Source organism: Pleurodeles waltl, chromosome 5, assembly GCF_031143425.1.
Source record: "Pleurodeles waltl isolate 20211129_DDA chromosome 5, aPleWal1.hap1.20221129, whole genome shotgun sequence".
In the NCBI taxonomy this organism is placed as follows: domain Eukaryota; kingdom Metazoa; phylum Chordata; class Amphibia; order Caudata; family Salamandridae; genus Pleurodeles; species Pleurodeles waltl.
Window position 1 is genome coordinate 1,075,510,020 of NC_090444.1, and position 20,358 is coordinate 1,075,530,377.

Consider the following 20,358-nt stretch of genomic DNA (forward strand, 5'->3'; position numbering starts at 1 on the left):
TTTGAATTTAACCAATTTCATCACCCCACTCCAACTAATTATATGCTGTGGACACGCTTGTCAACAGGCCAAACAGGAAAGGTTCTTAGAAGCCAAATGAAGAGTAGTATAAAAACACAAATCATGTTTTGCCAGAGCAGCCACTAACCAGCAACAATGCAACCTACTCCTAGAATTGTTTGGTCATCATACCCATAGTAGATCAGACACCACCTAGGTTCTTCCTGGTATCACAGTAATAACTGTGCCACTTCTAGTCTGTTGTCTCTTGCACTTAACAATGAATAAACACTTGTACAATGTTCAATGCTCAATACACATTTCCTAAGTTACCCTCCTGGTTTATTAACTGATTTACTATTAACTATCAAATTTGGTAGTCATTTTATCTACCAAGGACTAATGAAAGTTTAAGTCATACCTACATGGATGAACACGTGTGCAAGGTAGATGGCATAAATATCTTTGGAGCACTGTGCTATCACACCATAAAAACAAGAATCTTGTAAAATGGTAGTGTCCCATTAAGGGTAATCTGTTCAAGAAGCAATGGAGCACGTATGGTGGATCTGCAATGATCTGTAACCCAGAGCTAATAATCTAAAACAGCATAACATTATATAAATTCCATTATGCTAGTCATGCCACGGAAGCAGAATCCTCACAGCAGTAATCGTATGGGAACCTAAACGATGGAACCCAGTTGCTTTACCTTGCAATCGTATCATACAGAGCCTTTGTAGGATATTATGCTCTCTTTTGTGAATGAAAATGTCAGCATTTCATCATAACATTGCCTCCAAAACCACTGTGACAGGTTCCATCATTCTTTTTTCATGTTTAGATCGTAAGTAGGGAGCTCTTCAGAGCAGGATCCAGGGGCCCTTAATTTTAAATCACTTTTGCTCCTCCACAAATTCTTTGTTCCACTACATCTGCAATAATGCTACTCATCACTCAACTGAAATAAAAAAACAGTGTCTGAACAATTGTACTTTGCCACCATGTTATTTTTAAAGCATGGTCCAACTTCAAGGTTTGCTTAACCCACTCCTGATGTGTATATTTGTACGTATGCATGTAGTATTTCTATAGTGCAAAACTAGCCAAAAGGAAGTGGAGAACTGCATTTTGCCTATGTTATCAATATGTTAGTCCTGGCCAATATCATCAATATATAATTTATTTCTGACTAAGCCTAATCTAATCTTAAAAAGCTTTTGTTACACCTCTTATGAGGAAGCCAACATTAGCTCCAGACCTCAGCTTTTCTTACTCCAAACTATGGGCCATATTTATAAGGGAGTTGTGTCGCTCTTGCACCGCGCAACATGGTGCATGTGTGAAGCAACTACAAAATGCAATTTATCAAGCTACACAAGGCCACCTTGCGTGGTCCTGAGTGACTTGATAAATCAATAGTAACGCAATGCAGCACAAATCGCTGCATTGCATTACCCTGCCCCAGGGAGGTGTTCCATGGGTGTTGCCTGGGTGTTCCCACGCAACATCCACTACGTCTCTCAATACACTTCTCAGACATATCCATACCTCTCACTACCATCACCAGAATGGATTACCATGTGCCAAAAATGGGGTTCTATATCAAATTCTGATCTTAGGGCTAGATTTATCAAGGTTTTGCATCACCCTTGCACCATGCAAAGGTGGGCAAGGGTGATGCAAAACCAAAGTGAGATTTATCAGGCCATGCAAGGCCACCTTGAGTGGCCCTGCATGGCTTTATAAATCCAGAGTAACACAAGGCAGCACAAATTGCTGCCTTCTGATACTCTCCCCAGGGATGCATTCCATGGGGAAGCATGGATGTTCCCACTCATCCACCCATGGATTTTGGTGCATTCCCAGATTTACCATTAGTGAAAGACTTGGCAATGTGTCAAAATGCTAAGCCTCTCCAGGGGAGGCGTAATGAGGAGAAATATGTTTATTTCTTTCTGTTTTGTCTTCTTTATACTTGAGGTACATTCTGCAGCACACCTTAAAAGAGGAAAATGCCTCTCAGGATTGTTTTTGTGTGCAGGAAGGTGCCCCTGTGCAATATGTATCTGCTTAAATTCATGTACTTGGTTCAGATTTTCTGAAGTTGCACCAACAGTACTGCAAATGATTATCATCTGGTGGCATACTCTACCACTTCATTGGGTAAATCAAAGCAGTTCTGATACTGCATGATTATAATATAGGATCCAGTGGGCTTTATTCTACTGATGCATAACTAATGCATAAGTGAAATTATCATTACCAGACAACACAAAGACAGATCAAGCTCATATTTAGGACTTACCACCTTTTGAACAATGCCTCTATCCAGCTTTAAGTGTTAAAAATTGTGGGTGGTAGGGTAGTGTTTTATATGAAATTGTCCTTTGTCATTAACATTTTCAGTCCAATCGGACTTTTACCACTTTTTAACATTCAAACACATTTTCTCTCTTTGGTCTATCTGCAGTGAGTTAGAACAGTCATTTCATATGTTTTATTTTTTTTGGATTGTGAGTGAGATTGGTCTAGCACTTGGCCCAGAATGCAGTGGTGGTTGGTAATTTGCCTGAGCAGGGGGGTGGGAAGGCCACACACTCAGACACATACACACATCTACATGCATATTAACTCACGCTCATCCATTCACAATCATGCACGCAAACACCTACCATTCGCAAGCACATACACACATCCCGACTCATTCACAGCATGCATCCACAGATACCTATACATATACATTCATACATACACACATGCACCCATCATTAAAAGAAAAATACATCTGGTGGTGGAAGGGAAACCTTAGTGGTTCGTGGAGGATTGGGGAAGGGACTGCCGCGTCCTCTCATTAGGTGACCTTGTCATGGGTCAGCCAATGAGAGGAGGACCTCCCCTTACTTGTCAAAGGGCAGGAAGGAGTCAGTGAGACTTGCTGACCCTATCCTACTCTGTGATGAGGCTCACTGATGAACGGTCAGCCCTGGGCACTTCAGGGCATTAAACTGTAGCACTTAGCTCCAAGTCTCTTGGTGATGCACCCCCTTGTCATGAGGGGGAGAACCTTGTAACTCTTTGCTGGGCTGAGGAGGTCATAGCCACAGGGTGGTGAAATTTTCAGCCAGGAAATGTTTGGCTCAGGCATCTGGCCCCCTGCGCACGTAGCGCATGCACAGTACCTGGTTCCCCGACCCTGACTCAGTTTGACAGACACCCGTCATGTTTGAAAAAAGGTGGGAGGTTGGGACTCGTGCACTTAACGATGGGCCATGCCTGCTACAGGAATTCCTCCTGGCACACATGCTTCTAGTTTGTTTTATATGCTATAGTGCATTCAAAACATATGCAAGTTAGACTGGCCTACAACCTTAGTACACCTCACTGTGTTTCGAAACATTTTGTAGGTTTCAGTGGCTCCCTGTGGCACAATGCATTCATTTCAAAGATCTTCATAAAACATGCACCTCCATCAAAAAAGGTCTCCAAACACAAGAAGCAGGAAAAGGCTACAAAACAAAAACAGACTTTACCACCTCATTCTCTTGTTCTTCCTTCCACCACCATCACCCACGTATGAAATGCAGTTTTCACCACAGACATCCTCACTCTCACCACACAGGGATGACCTTAGTGATTACCAGCAGGGTATGGATATGAGGATTGGAAAATGTCAGCCTCTGTAGAAGCAACCCACTTGCCAATTGCATTTTGAAAAAAAATGAACATTTAATTTCTCCCTGTTACAAGTGCCACCTGTTTCCTTACGAAAACAGCTATAGAATAATCTGCAATTCTTTGAAAAAAAAAAATATATATTTTGGGGAAATGTATTTTTGTATTTATTCAAGAGGAATATTCTGACCCCGCCTTAAAACACAACTACACAAGAAAAAGTCAATTGGTGGTGCATTGTTCTCTGTTCAAGAAGCCAAACCATGCCTTCAGAAGACTACTCAAGAGTTGACTCTTTCCTTCATAACCACCATATTCAAACAGCAAAGGACTGCATATGCCAGTGTTGATAAATATTTATAATCTGATTATGTGTATATTCTAGATATGTATAGTTCTTTAAGAAATATGTATAGTTACTATTTCATAACAATAAATTATACACATACTCTTTAAGCCTGTTTAACAAATGTATATTTACTTATGGGTATATATACATGTGTGTGTGTGTGTGTGTGTGTATGCATGTGGGTATATATATATATATATGTGTGTGTATATACATATATATGTGTTTTTTATTCTATGCCTTACAAGTTCATAGGCCATTGCATAGCTCCTTGATAAGTTGTTATATTAGATACTTATGAATTCCTGCTTTCTTTTTTATTTCACAAAGAGCAAATGTTTTCTTAACTATTTAACAGCAAGCATTTTGCTATTAAAAAAATGAGTAAAGATAAATTAATGTTATAAAAGTGCACTTATTACTTAACATCAAATATTACAAATCTTGAAAGTCTGTGATTATACAATACAAAATTACTTCTCATATTATTTTACCCATTATTATTTTCCTTGCACTTATATTCCCTTACTATGTATTTACATTTCTATGTATTTATTACTCTAGTCCTACTGTAATAGAGAAAAAATAAACAAATATAAATAAAATAACATCTATATTTAAAATTCAAAAATAAATAATTAAATTAAAAATCCTCCATACCATTCTGCCTCATCCTAAACCTATTCTACTACTTTGATCTCCGAATTAACCCTGGCTAAGTTCTTCCCTCCTCTACTGCATCTAGCTCACCCCAAACATCAGTTTACTACTGTGATCTACCAACCAACCCTACTAAATTCTCACCTTTGACTCATCCAAAAACCTTTCTGTTACTATGATCTACCTAACCCCTTTCCACAGACTCTTCCCTCCTCCATCTCTCCTTTACTCATCCCAAGCCTCATCCTATTCCTATAAACTCCCAATTAACACTTCTGGATTCTTCCCTCCTCAATCCCTCCATTACTCTAATCAATCCAACTAACAAACTCACATATTCTCTGCTCAAATTAACTCATACCCATATTTCCCTATACTAATCCACCACTAATTCCTCTTGGGTTACGGAGTAGCGTGCTACTCACCAAAAAACGCTTTTACGTCTCATCAGGGGTATTAAGCCCTATACAAATACAATTTTAACTACAATTACAATTACAATAAACAAAGTTAAGATATTGGAAATACGGCCATCAGCTTCAGTTTCAGACTTTGCTGTTAAGTTTCTAGAAGCTTTTTACACTCAGGGATATTACTTCTTCTATTTACCTGTTTTAAACACTCTAAACTGATGAGTCCATGGCCTTTTCAGTTCTGATCTCTCAACCTTTGAATCAACTGGCAATTACTCTCCGCAGTAGCGTAAAGCACAATCATGAGGCCCTCTACAGTAAGTGATGAGGGTCCTTTGAGTCTGTCATACCTCACAAATATTTATTGGCCTTGGACTGAATGGGAGAAGCCCTTGCCACAGCGGATGCAGTGACTTGCAGTAGATCCATGACTCTCTGTCTTTTTTGTCAAACTCCATTTTTCTAAACCTGCAACAGTTTTATTGTTTTTGCTTCTTTTTCTGGTATTGCTCCATTTTACATTTCTCATGTTTTAGGCTTTACAGTGCTAGTCCCAACATGCAGCTAGGCAAATGTTGCCATTACAAATACCCTTGTGATTCAGTCTCAGATGCAGCCCCTATAGAATGTGTCTGAGTGATTTTGATGTGATAATGCACATCACATTTCAGAGGCGGTCAGTTTTATCAATCCTGTGTACTGTTGCTGAGTCATAAAACGCTGATGTAAATCAGTCAAAAGTGCTAATTTGTTATTTACTTTCCAGCAGAAAACTTGATTTGCTCTCAAATGTTACCCCAAAATGTTGTAAAGTACAACTTTGCACTGATTTGCACTACTTTGCTTCAAGCGGGAGTCCTATGTTTGGTGTATGGCATTTTCTCGCTACCACCAAGAGTTTTTATAATGCACAGCCTTATCCACTAACAATACTAGACAGGCTTTTAACCAGAAAAATTACACCTCCTTGGGACAGGCGCAAAGAATGAGAAAAGTTATTGTTCTCTGAACTTTTCGAAGTTTGTATGTGTGCTGCTCTGTACAGCACAGATATGAGGTGGGAAAATGTTAAAGTTAGTCGAAGTATAGAACTTTGTACTGGAAATACATCCTTCCAGTTCGAAACCTGTCCTAGACATCACACACACACCTTTGCACTGTGGTGCAACAGTCTGCATGACCCTTAGGATCCTGATTGTGCGGCAACACTTGGAAAGAGAGTAGCAGCACCATGTCTTAGTGGATATGCCGCTGTCCTGTTCTCTCCCATACACACAACACAACACAACACAACACAGCAATTTTAGTAGCTGTGCTGCATTGCATGATATATTAGTACATTTTTCCAAGGGAGTGCATATTTATTACCCTTCTTTACCAGCACTTGCTTACACAGGCTGGAGGAATGGGTATTACATTTTTCTACATTATCTCCTGGAGCTACTGTCTCCAAGAATCACCCTTTCTAATGCAGAGGCTTTTTCATTATGCCCAAATAGGCCCTTCTGATGTTCCAAAGCCCTTTCATTTTGAGTTTTGTTGGAAAGTATGATATTTCATCTCATGGCCCACTGTCTTTGGCGATCCCTTCAGCAGGAGGGGTTAAAAAACAAAACATTATTCGAAAAGCATTTAGAAATATTGCTTTCATTTGGATTACAAGACATGCCTTTATGTATTCTCACCAAAGAGTACAATCCAAAAATCAAAAGAGACCAGTTTATGGTGGTAGACAGCTACAAAGAATTCAACACATAATAAAAACAGCCTACGTTTTATACTTGACACCTCTCCCTGTAGGGGAGCAAGAGTGCCATCGGCTCTAGTGCAAGCAAGGAAAAGAGTCCCTCTGAAAACTGGTGTGATATTATAATACAGCAGCAATCAGTGTTCAGGTGGCCCCTCAGGTCACTGGCATTGGCACCGCTGCACTTCATACACCATTGATAGTAACATCCCTGACCTCCCCTGAAACACATGCTGATGAGCACAGAAATAACAAGGGAGCGCCAAAGGTTCTAGAGTGTGTTATTAAGAGATGACCTCAGCTGCCTTTGTGCGCTACCTAAATTTAGAACAGGAATGAGCCAAGATTAGGGCATGATAAAAACGTTTTCACAATGTTCAACCCAACTATAACCTCCAGCCCCAAACCCACTGTCTCCCTCCCCGAGAGAAGAATCTACAGCAATGTTTCTCAAACTGTGGATCCAGACCCACTGGTGGGTTGCCACCCGATTCATGGTGAAAGAGCAATAAAAAATGCCTTTACACATTTGTTGTGCTTCAAAGATAGTGGTCAAATGTCAGGCTGCGTCCTCTGAAAAATTGTTGCTTATTCTTTTAACATGGGATTGGTGTTTGCTTTTCTTTCTGTGCCTGCAAAGTGAGAGGAGCTTTTAAAGTGAACTATGAGACAATATTGCTGGGGAACAGGGAGTTTGAAAGGGAAGGCTGTGAGGTGTTGTTGTTTGTAGCACACTACACATTTAAATACCTGCGCATTAACTGTGAAAACATTTCAGTATATATCAGCAGTTAGGAAAGCAAAAATAAATCACATTGCTTTGTAATTTTGAAGTGTTATGGAAAACAACCTATGCAAGTATCCCCAAGCAATACAACAAGTGAACCTTTCAGTATTTTTTATTACTTTTTTCTAACTTCACAAAGCCATTTCAACAGAGAATGTCCTCACTGTATATGATCATACAGTTATCCCATATGTGTTTGACTTTCACACATAACTTGAGAAATATGGATGAGGTCTATGAGCCAGAGCTGCTGACTATGGATCTGGTGAACCAGGTTTAAATTCTGCGTTTGCTCTGGGCAAATCACTTCACCTTCCCTGCTTAAGATAAAATGAATCAGACCCTATGTAATCTAATGTGGTGCTCAGCTCACGTAAAGCCTGACAATGTCTTTGGGCAGAGTTTGTGCTTTATGAAACTGAACTGTATATGTATGCAGAGTCCAAAATGCAGCACTTAACCTTTGTTATAACGCAAACATGGATGAGGCTTAATCCTTTACATCAGAGCAATTTTTCAAATTTGCTAAAATCACTGGTATCAACACCAAGATTTTTCAGAAGTCCTGTGATTTTAGAAAATAGGTGCCACAGGTTATCACCCAATTCAAAAAGGTATTTCCGCTCCAGTGCAGTCCACCATCTGTCACTGTAATTGGCAGATCAATTTCTTGGTCACAGTTTGATAAAGACATGTTGAAGGTGTGGTCAAAGTTGCAACGTTTTCAAACAATTACTTTTAGAGAGAAATGCAAATAAATGTAAAGAGTGTGCTATTTTGGTAATATACAGCATCTTAAAAGCATGTTTTCCATTAAATTAAAAAAAATCGCCCCACAGCATGCTCACTAAACCTAGGTGGCCCATGAAGTTTGTCAATATCAAAATGGAGTTGTACTTCTGAAAGGTTTGGGAAGCACTGTTGTATAGCCTAGATTTGTGGCTTCCACTATTTAGGCACTTCACACTCCCTTAGCACCCACAGTTTTAAAAACGTAAAATCATGTGAGGGCAGGAGGTAGGATATAAGCTAAGTAAAGCAAAGATTAGGAAAAAGGTGGTAAACCAGTTCAATAACTGCCAGAGCGACCAGGCAAACATTCTAAAAGTTAGGGTTGAAAGCCACAAACAATCAGGACTTGTTAAGCTGGTTAGTTTGAAAAATCTATGAAAGGTGACGTCCTACATAATAAAGCCTTCTGGGAGATGTGAGGGTACAATGTAAAGGAGACAGAGGCAACCGACAGCTTAATTCGCAGGAACGCAATCAGACGTTGGAGTTTGAAGGTCAGGATTTTTGTCAAATACCGTCACAGTCTCTTGTTGTTGAAACAGTAGCAATGGAAGGAAACTGTGCCTCTTGTAAGGGAAAGTTTATTAGGTGTGTGTCTAAAGTGCAAACACAACGGAAGGCATCTCAGAAATGCAGTCCGGTAAGTTAGTCCTGTTTGGGGAGCCATTTCACTCAAATCATCTTCAACTAACTACCTCACTCATTGTTAGTGTTCTATTTTCTCTCAATCAGAAATTTCTGTAAGTACATTGGAAAATCTAACGAAACGTGCAGAGAACAGCTGTGATATCGTTGTGTATAATTCAGCATCACACAACCCCTTCAAACTTAGCATATACATATTTGCATATATTTGATGTCAGTGCTACAATCTTGAGATAATATTGCATATTCAGTAGAGAGAAATGTTTGATTGTTGCTACTCAAACCTGTGAAGATAAATGTCATTAGTTTCTTTCTACATTTACTTGACGGTCGGAGAAACCTCTAGTTTTCTCGTGCACTTCCCTAAAAAAATATGTGCAATAAAAAAATGTATATTTATTTTTCAATCTAATTACCTTCTGGCAAAGTATTCAGTTTGCTCATTTTGCCAGTTCTATTTTGTTTACAATATTGTGCCCGATTAAACAAAATATGCACCTTCTGCAAACAGTCAAGAACTGGGCGATAAAATAGCACCTGGGCACGAGCTTAGCTTCTTGTGAAAGAATCTGTATGTATAGCCTACTTTGGATGTTGAATCGGCTCCAACCGTGTCTAGAACTGGAACAACACCAGATCTCATAATGAGCGGCCGGCAAATTCAAATGGGCTCATTAAAGAGAGTTCCTGGGTTCATCGGAATTCAAAAATGTTTTTTTTTCTCCATCGATAATTCAGCTCTGTGTGAAGCCTGTGTGATACATATGCTGAAATCAGCATGGATCTAAAATGTTGTAATCACTGCTATTTCCCCATCACTGTCGGTAACAGTAATTCTGAGGTGGGAACATAGGATGGATTTTAAACGACCACTCATAAAGAGGGCCCTACCGAGAGGCACTCTTACCATTAGATTTCACGGTAGATTTAACAAGCATTGTCAAAGCCAACAGGTCTATTCTTTAAGGCCTATTGGCTTTGCCAATGCCTTTTATCAATGCTGTACGACACTCGCAAGATGCTGCGTTAGCCCAAGGTATTAAATAAAGTTGGGGCTGCTGACCCGGCAGTTCCCCGTACAGTTATCCATGTGTTCAGCTGTCTTACTGACTGGGGCAAGGGAGAGGGGGAACCTTACATTGGCAACAAAGGATGGGATACAAAAAACAATTTCGGAGCGGTCTGGTACTTCAACAGCGCTCCCACACGATAGATTCTGTCGGCGACCCGCCCCCCCCCCCGAAAGCGTGTGCACTGTGCGTCTCACGATATGGTGTGCGAGCAACTGCAGGGGCCTACCTGCATGCAGCTGGAGCTCACTGCCACGGGGAAAAGAAGGCGCGCTCACTAGACTGGGTGAGGTGTGAATGAGGAGCGGTGCTGGCACAGTGCCAGAATCGTCGATCTAGAGACGGCGTGAGACGCAGCTGCATTGGAAAAGCCGGTCAGCCGCGAGGACCCAAGAAGGTGTCCGCTGCAGTGCCTGCCCGACACGCGATTGGGAGCGAGGCAGATCCAGGCTGCTCCCCCGAGGTAATAGGCAGCACTAGGTGCATGGGGCACGAAGGGACAACACCCACGGCTGCACCCCAGAGAGAAAAAAATATATATATACAGCTGTGAAAGAAAAAAAAAAGAAAGTCAAGGGCACAGACAGTACTCACTATAACTGCATGAACAATTAAATAAGAGGGCTCTGCAAGGCTACTATGAAATAAACATTGGAGAAGGACACTCTGTAATGAAAAAATACAATACAACACATAGAAGTGAATTGAACTGACTAGAGGGATGGGAAACATGAGTGCACCACAGCAGAGCCCTGAGCAGCAACCCATACATGCCCCTGCAGGCATCCACTCATCGGTGGCTGCGCTGCCCCCATTTAGCCAGCTAGCAGACCCTGCCACAGCAGCACCACGATGGCGCCTCTGGCTCGGCCGCTTAGAAAACTACTTCTGCGCAACCAGGAAAACAGACGGTGCAGTGCGCAGGTCATTGATGCTACACATGGGAGGCGATGAACTTCATGAACTCTTCGAATCACTCCCCAACACAGGTGACGCTGTGGATTATGACACTGCTGTGGCGGTGCTAAATAGATACTTTGACCCCCAACTAAACCCCCATTATGAGCGCTTCAAACTGCGTCAGTCCCAGCCAACGGATGTAGAATCCATAGACATGTTCTATGCCAGACTGAGGAAACTTGCCAGCACGTGCGTGGGTCTAAACCATTATGAGGAAATCCATGCACAAATTATCCAAGGGTGCTGGTCCAACATGTTACGGAAACTGATCATGCTGCAGCCTGGTATCTCCCTGGATGAAATCCTGATCCTGGCGCAATCCTATGAACTCTCAGCCGTCCGTGCTGATGCCATGGTCGCCGTAAGGGGGCAGTCCATTTCAGCAACAACAGTTCCCTGTCAACCGCCTGTGAAAGAGGAACAGGTCGATGCCATCCAAACCCGCCAGGTTCCCGTGCGACATCCGAGCACCTCGAGACAAGGAGAGGGGACATGTGGCAGCTGTGGCTATGAACACAAGACACCGGTAGGATGCCCGACGAGAGGAAAGTTGTGAAACAAGTTTGGAAAGGGGAACCATTTGTCAAGATGTGCCGGATGGGGAGAGGAAGACAGAGTGAGTCAAAAGGGAAGGTGGCCACTGTAAAGAACATAAGTGCAGGGGACAATATGCCTCAAGGGTACATGTACGCAAAAATGCCGCTATATGAGGAGGATGAGGAAGAGGACATACTTGTTATCTCATTCACAGAATGGAGACAGCACAAGCGGCGACCACCATCATGAGCACAGTTATGATCATCGATACAGGCACTTCGGTTAATGTGATGGACAACACAATGTATCAACAACTCTCTCCCAAACCAAGCCTATCCCCCAGCAACACGAAAATGTACGTGTATGGAGGGCGCAACCCGCTTCCTCGGTAAAGGCACCATAGAAGTGTCCATAACCAACGAACAGCATATCACCAATGCCAAGTTCTCTGTGGTCAAAGGAGACTGAGGCACTCTGCTGGGGTGCCACACTGCTGAAGACCTGGAGCTCGTTTTCTTTGTGCACCAGGTATATGAATCACACACTGAGTCCCTCCTTAGCGAGTTCCCACAGCTGTTCACAGGATTGGGGAAGCTCAAAGGCAAGTGTGTCAAGCTGCATATCGACCCAGATGTGACAACAGTGGCGCTGCAACACCGGAGAGAGCCTTTTCATCTAAGGCCAGCAGTTTAGAAAGAACTACAGATGCTGGAAGACCGAGGGGTGATCGAAAAGGTTGATGGGCCAACCCCTGGGTCTTGCCATTAGTAATTGCGCCGAAGCCCAAACAGCCCAGAGCCGATGCTCTGCGTGGACATGTATCTACCCAATCTCGCCATTAGGAGTGAGCGTCACATTACACCCACAATGGACAATATAATTGGAGACCTGAAAGGAGTCCAGTGGTTCTCAAAGTTAGACTTAAATTCTGGCTATCATCAGCTAGAGTTGGACCCCAATAGCAGGAATATCACCACGTTCTTGACCCGTGTGGGGTTAAGGCGTTACAAGCAATTGAGTTTTGGGTGTCCTCGGCGGCGGGAGTGTTCCAAAATGTCATCAGAGAAACACTCTTGGGCCTGACGGTGTGATTAACCTGAGCGATTACATCCTGATCTTCTCAGAGACACATGAGGAGCATCATCGCCGTCTGAGGGCCACGCTGCAGAGACTCTCTGACGCTGGCCTCACACTTCACACGAGAAAGTGTGCGTTCTATCAAACTTCAATCGACTTCTTTGGGTACATCTTCTCGAGGGAGGGGCTTCAAGTAGACCTGAGAAAAATAGACACCATTCTCCAGGCACCGATCCCTAGAAGTGCAACAGAAGTCAGGAGTTTCCTGGAAATGGAAACTTACTATGGCCGGTTCATTCTCCAGCTAGCCACAATGGCAGTGCCATTTCGGCAGCTCACGAAAGCGAATCATAAGTGGGATTGGAGCCCAGAGGCCGACAAAGCTTTCCAGGACGTAAAAGGGGCACTGCTAGACAAAGTGACCATGGCGTACTTCCACCCAAGGAAACGGACGGAAATGGTGGTGGATGCTAGCCCCGTAGGACTGGGAGCCATCCTATTACAAGAGCAGCGTCACCAAGAATGGGCCCCAGTGGCATATGCCAGCAGGGCGCTGTCTGCTGTGGAGGCCCGATGCGCTCAGGTGGAGAGAGAGGCGCTGGTGATTCGATGGACGTGTAAACATTTCAATCTATACCTCTATGGCCATGAATTTCAAGTAGTGATGGACCACAAGCCTCTAGTATCACTGTTTGCTGGATCCATGCGGTTGGCTTCCCCAAGGATTGAATGCTGGGCTGTCCTGCTCCAACCCTACCAATTCAAAGTTATCTACCGGCCAGGTGCTAACAATCCAGCGGATTATCTGTCAAGGTACCCCTCAACAACTCCACTCAATGCATCTCAAGAAGGGGAGGAAGAAAACACAGAGCGCTTCATAAACATGGTAATACAGTCTGCCTGTCCCATGGCCTTAACAGTGACGGACATCGCTGAAGCTGCGGAAAGGGACCCTGTCCTCAATCACGCCAAAAAGGCGCTGAGTAGGAGACAGTGGAAACATTATCTAGATGGGGTGAGGACGAGAAACGCATCACACTTCAAGCGAGCTGGTGTATTGGAAGCGACTGAAGAAGAAGATGGTGCCATAGGAGGAGGAGAATATGGGGCAGAGGAGAGGCCAGGCACTCAAGAAGTGCCGTCCCCCGTAATGGTGGGGCAATCAGAGGAAGCCAACGAGGAGGCGTTGGGCGGTCAGAGTGAGAGGTATCACCTCCGGCCTAACCCTGTGCCCAGCCAGACACTTAGAGATTTTGCCTGGTAAAAGAGATGATCGGGTGTGGAGAACTCTGGTCAACAGGAGAGTGGGTTGGGGGCACCCACAGTGTGATGACCTGATGTCAGAAAGGACTTTCATGCTAAGTGTTCACTCTAGGGGAAGCTCTTTCTATATATATACACTCCCCTGTTTACATTTTCGTTTGCCTTTCACTCTTGTTTCTTTTCTTCTCCTTTATTAAAGCCTTGGAGGGATGTAGATAGCCACCCGGGCTCTCCTATACTTTGTTGCCCTGTAAGGGCATAAGGGAGGACATTAGCCCGAGGTATTAAATAAAGTTGGGTCTGCTGACCCGGCAGTTCCCTGTACAGTTATCCATGTGTTCGGCTGTCTTACTGACCAGGGCAAGGGCGAGGGGCAACCTTACAACAGCCACAGTAGCTAGCCACTCCATTTTGTAGGCGTACACATGCATGATGAAGTGTGCACACACATGCATCATTATGCATGAGCATGCACAAAATGACGCAGGTGCTGATTTTTTAAACCTACCTGTCCAAAATGAATTGGTAAAGGAAAAAATAGTCACATGCGAACCATGAGGCGGAGGGGCTGGCAGCAATTTGCAATTTGCTGCCTGGTTCCACCCAAAATATATAAATACATAACAAAATATTTTTGTTAATTAGATTGTGGGCATGGAAGCAATTGAGGAGCAGCTGGAGGAAGCATTTGGGGATGAGTAGGGGAGCGGAAACACAGCACGCAAGGAAAAGCAACATGAGGCAGGGTTGGGTGCAAAGCACATGTGCAAGAAAGCAGTGACCAGAGTGGGGGAAAGTTTGGTAGGGGAGAAGCACATGAACGAATGAGCTGGCAATCACATCTGTTCTCATGGAGTGCATAAGCAAAAAGAAAAAAAGTATTTCACTAAAAAGGAGCATTGAAAGGATAGAAGCCAGCCATCCAGAGAGATGGTAAATAGGCTGTGCTCCATGGGAGGGACAGACACAAATGGATAAGATGGAGCAAGGAAGGCAATTGAAAAAGAAGAAAGTAAATGTGAGTGACCATAAACTCAATCAGTGGTAAGCAATGCAAAGCTGTAAGCTCCTGTAAGTTACTGATAAGCCCACAAGAGTTCTTTTTCAACCAGACAGCTTATGCTGTCTAGTAGACTTGCACTAAAAATTGGGCAATGTGCCAGGAACTGTACATATCAAAGTATAACTTCTAAATGATTATCTCATAGGGATAAGACCACTATGTTGTCTTGGCCTATAGACCTATTTGACATGCCAGTGTTTTCTCAAGTGTACCTTTGATGATTTTGAGCTCTAACTACACGTCCTGACAGCACAGGCACCAGTCCTGTATCAGACCTTGCCCCAAGTAACCTGTCCTGTGACCTGACTCCTGAGATGGTGTTATGCATAGCCTACAACACCTCACAATAAAACATTAAAGCACTGATTAGAAACAAGCCCCAGCTTGATTGTTGCTTCATCTCAGTACTAAAAGTCTCAAAAGGGATAAGTTCATGGTAAACATTGAGAAACAAGCAGCCTGTAGCACAATATTGGCACACAATTTGCATTTCGAGCTTTCACCAATGCTGGGAGTGAAAGACCTCAAGAGCTGGCATTAAAGTACTTCAAACCATTCATACAGGATTTGGCAGCCATGCCTTTGGCCTCCAAATGTGGAGAGGGAATTTTTGATTGAATCAAACACTACTTTATTTGGGGTCACAAATGCTGGAATGGAAGACAGGGTGCTCCCCATTTTGACTGTTGTAATTAAGGCTCCCGTGAGCCTCTGAGCTGACGAGCTCGGGTGAAGCACCTGTGCGCCTTCTTGAGTGGTACTTAAACCTGTGAATACTTTCAAGGCGGCATTTCAAGCAACCCCACCAGCTACACGTTGCTCTTCGCTGATGACGGCTAAATAGCCAGAAACACGTGTCCGAAGATACGGCACTCGCCGCACCAACTTATGGTGAAAAAAACTTTCAAAACTCTATTCAAATTCGTGCTAATGACTGCATTTACCATGATGCCTAGCGGTCACAAATGCTGGAATGGAAGACAGGGTGCTCCCCATTTTGACTGTTGTAATTAAGGCTCCCGTGAGCCTCTGAGCTGACGAGCTCGGCTGAAGCACCTGTGCGCCTTCTTGAGTGGTACTTAAACCTGTGAATACTTTCAAGGCGGCATTTCAAGCAACCCCGCCAGCTACACATTGCTCTTCACTGATGACGGCCAAATAGCCAGAAACACGTGTCCGAAGATACAGCACTCGCCACACCAACTTATGGTGAAAAACTTTCAAAACTCTATTCAAATTCGTGCTAATGACTGCATTTACCATGATGCCTTGGGGTCACAAATGCTGGAATGGAAGACAGGGTGCTCCCCATTTTGACTACTTTATTTATATTAACATGTGTAAGAAATTAGGTTAGTAGGGTGAGAACCTCACTCAAATAATTAACACAGTCCTAGCCAGGGCAAACCACAAACATCACCAGATAAACCTGTGCTTAACCCTCTGGTAGCTTGGCACAAACCAGTCAGACTTTACTTAGATTCAGTGTGTTAAGTACTTACGCAGCACTCAAACAGTAATTAAGTAAAAACACAACACAAGAAAAATTCCAAAGGAATAGAGTACATTTTAGTAAGTAAAATGATACCAAAATCAAACGACCAATTGGTTGAACCGTAGTTATGAATTTATAAAGTTTTAAGTAAAAAAGCACCAAGGCACACAAAGTGCCACTCGTGGTTATCTGGCTGCACTGAACTGGGAAAAAATCACAAATTCAGTCCAACTGCAATCATGTGAAGGGTGGACAGAGGGGCCATGCTCATCCTAGTGGCATGTTTATCCCAGTGGAAAGTTTACCTTTTCACAGTTAATTTCCATGTGAAGACCTTCAGTCAGAGAATCACCATGGCAGAAGCTGCAAGGAGACCCACAAACAGCAGGGTGCTCTTGAACTTTTGAATTGGCAGGAGATGTGGGCGGTCATTGCTGACGTAAACAGCGGGTCATTATCAGAGCTTTGTGTTGGTTCAGGAGCTGTAGGCAGATGTTTGCAGTCAGGAAAATCCTAAAACGTCTGGATTTTCACCTGGAGTCCAATTCTTGCAGGGTGCAGGATGAAGCAGTACACTTTGACACAAGCCAAGGGTCCAGGCCCTGGGGAGGCACCTCTTGAGGGTCAGGACTCATTCCAGCATAGGCCAGAAGAAGGATCTAGGTAGGTCTGGTTGGTCCTGGTCAGCTGGGTAGCTGCAAGGAAGGCCTCTGGAAGTTTGTTGTGTCCCTGTAGTTTAAACTGCTGACCCTTGGAGTCACTCCTGGGATCCTGGTTTCAAGGCTAACAGGTACAGCCTTCCTTCTTAAGCCAGCCGGACAGTCCTTCTGAATTTTCACAGGTTCAGGAGTGTTCTGGTGAGAGGTCCTGAGAGTGCCAGCCTGTGTTTAGCGGGCAATCCCTGACCTTTCCCAAACTAGTTATGGCCAGACTGATAAAGCCTTTTGCTTTATCAGTCTAACCCATACAGTGTCAATCGAGTTCAACAATTGTTTCAATGCTACCCTCCTAAACCTTAAACCAAAGAGAGACAACAACAGCCTGGTCTAGAATTATTCTGGTAGGGCCAAGTCTTCAGTATACTCATAAAGGACAGCAACCAAGGAACAGTTCCAAAAGAAGTTGATAGAGCATTCCAATTCCTAAAGGTTAATGCTGAGAAGTCAGTTAGACAAGGCTTGACCCATTTGTAGTACCTGCTGCTCACACTGCAGTCCCTCTCAAATTCAATAAAAACATATATCTGTAGGTAGTTATAGTTAGGACCTAGTTTCCATAGGAAAAGCATTTTTTGATTCACCAAAAACTTTGGTGCCGTTTGATGAATCGTCACAAAATTTCAAAACTAACACGACAGTCGGTTCAGCTGCTGTCTTGAATGTTTTGAGGTGATCTGTCTAGCTGGGGTCGAGAAAAAGGAGGGTCCCAAAATATATTTTCCCCATGCATTTTCCCATAGGGTCTTTAGACACGCCTACAGCCTGAACTGCTGAACAGAATTACACTAAATTTGGCAGAACGCTAGATCAGAAGTCTTCAATCTTTCCCAGCCTCATTTCTGCCTGGAATCCAACACGTCTTCGTTTTGGGACAAGAGAACTGTTAAGTTCAGCTGAATTGTCATTCAGTGAATCTCCTCTTCTGTGAAAGCAAGGGATGGACAGAGAGCTAAACAAGCACTCCCGCAAGGGCGCCTGCTAGCCTGAAAGAAATGCAAATGTATGCTATGAGTTAATCTACAAATATAAATGTTGATCTGCAAATGTAAAGGATGCTTGGGAGCCTCTCCTGGCTTTATTAGATCAAATCACTGGAAGCTTTGTGATGACAAAGATTTCTACTTCTTGAGTGTTAGAGGAAATAGTTAACAACTGAGTGAAGTGTGTGCTTTTATTGTAATTCTATTTACATAGCACATACTACACCTGAGGTGGTGCTGAAGGGGCAGTTATGTAATAAAATGTATTATATACTGTTTAGGTATTACTAAAATCTATATTCTGTAAGCACCATTTTATCGAAAAACGTTTTGCACATTTTGTAGCAGTCTCTCCTATACTGTGTGTAATTCAAATTTAAATTAATGACTTACATATTCACAGTGCTTTCTGTCACAGGCTGTGACCTTGTAGCACAAAAAATACACAAGTCACTATTCTTTACTGTACCAACCAAGATGTAATTATGTGGCCCTCTGATTACACACAGATCTCTGCAGTCTATTACCTAATAAAGGTTTCATAATGTACTTTAGTGCATTTCCCACAGAGTAACAACTTTTTGTATTTATTTTTCATTTAAGCTGCCGATACTTTTATATGTAGCTACCCGGCGATTAAAGTCCTAAAAACTGAAGTCAACAACAGTAGCAAACTAACTAGGAGTCAGTTTTTGCTAAAATAAAAGTGTTGTTTTAATAATGTTAAAAATAAAAACCTTTTTAGAAAAACAATTAGAAAGATGATTAAGGGACCACTTCCTCTCCTGAAATTAAAGAAAGCATCCTACTTGGACCTTAGAGTTCATCATTATTGATTGTAAATGGTATGTTTTAATTATGATGAATGATGTTTGGCAATCTTCAGTTCCATGCAACTGTAAAAGCCAAGCCATCAGCATTCCATGAAATACAGTATGGTTTTCCTCAGATGGTGTGTACTAAAGTTGCAGCCCATGCATTACAGCCATTATACCCAGGGCCACTGGAATTATGCGATTGTGCAGCTGAGGTGACTTTCGCATAGTTAAAGATTTGCCACATTTGCCACATAATCCATTATCTGCCTCATAATCTGCTGATTTTGTTAAAAAAAATGGTTTAACACTCAAATGGTTCAAAGGTTACTAAAAAGCAGTGACTCAGGTTGCCACGCAGTACAAGGCCCTTTCCAAAGCTAGACTGCACCTTTTGTTGCTTATTGCTATATTTGGGTGTTAAACTGGTACTAATGAGGTGCAACCACAGACTGACAGAAAAACAGACACAGCCAAATACGTTTTGTCCAAATATCTTTTGTTTGAGAAAAAAAAAGCACTGTTTCGCATCTTTGGGTAATTCTTTTTGGAGACTTTTTGTTTGAGCTGTGTGGTAAACCTCTGACACGGAACCACAGACACCCATTAACCTTTGGTTTGCTAAACACTGTTTAATATTATTTCCCCACCGTAAAAATGATTTTCTGCGGGAATTGGGGGGTGTTTATGGTCATTGATGATAAAGGGTACCAGGTTTTAGATTTTTTTTGTCAGGAGGGGGTCATTGAGCCCAAAACGTTTTGACAGGAGGGTCTCGGCATCAAAACGTTTGAAGACCTTTGAACTAGATCCTGGTCCGCAGATTGTGTGTTTTGCCATTTGGTGTAAACACATTCAGTAGTTTTAGAGATATTAAAAAAGGGAATAAATATAGATATCTAGGGACACGGATCCTCCACGGATCCTATAGTCTGTGAGCTGATAAGTGATTGGCTTCCAACACTTCAACCAGGAAGTGTTGGCAGCCATTTTGGGACTCAGCTTCAGTTGAGTCCCCACTCAAAAAAAAGAAAAGGGGGCAGAGTAGGAATACCCTAACCTTCTTGCCATGGTTCTGGGACCCCCTAGTACTCCACCATGGCTGAAAAGTAGTTTTTGTTTCATCATTTTCAGCAAAATCAGCAGATTGATCAGTGGATTTTGCCATTTTAAAAAAAAGCCCTGTCTATGGCGCTTCTAATTCATTTTGCCACCAGGTGGGCCAGTTCCAGTGGGCATGTATAACATAATAATAAAGGAGGGTTGTGTATGGGGCCCCCTCCTAGGGCATTTAGAAGCCACAGGTACCAC

The 20,358-nt window shown here is 42.8% G+C and overlaps 1 long non-coding RNA gene across 1 annotated transcript in view; it reads right to left on the minus strand.

Moving 5' to 3' along the window:
- Positions 1 to 10,483, minus strand: part of LOC138297356 (uncharacterized) — a 131,953-nt gene extending 121,470 nt beyond the window's left edge. The window contains exon 1 of the long non-coding RNA XR_011204047.1: positions 10,368 to 10,483. This is a non-coding gene — a long non-coding RNA (uncharacterized lncRNA). The remainder of the gene's footprint in view (positions 1 to 10,367) is intronic.
- Between the last annotated feature and the right edge of the window lie 9,875 nt (positions 10,484 to 20,358).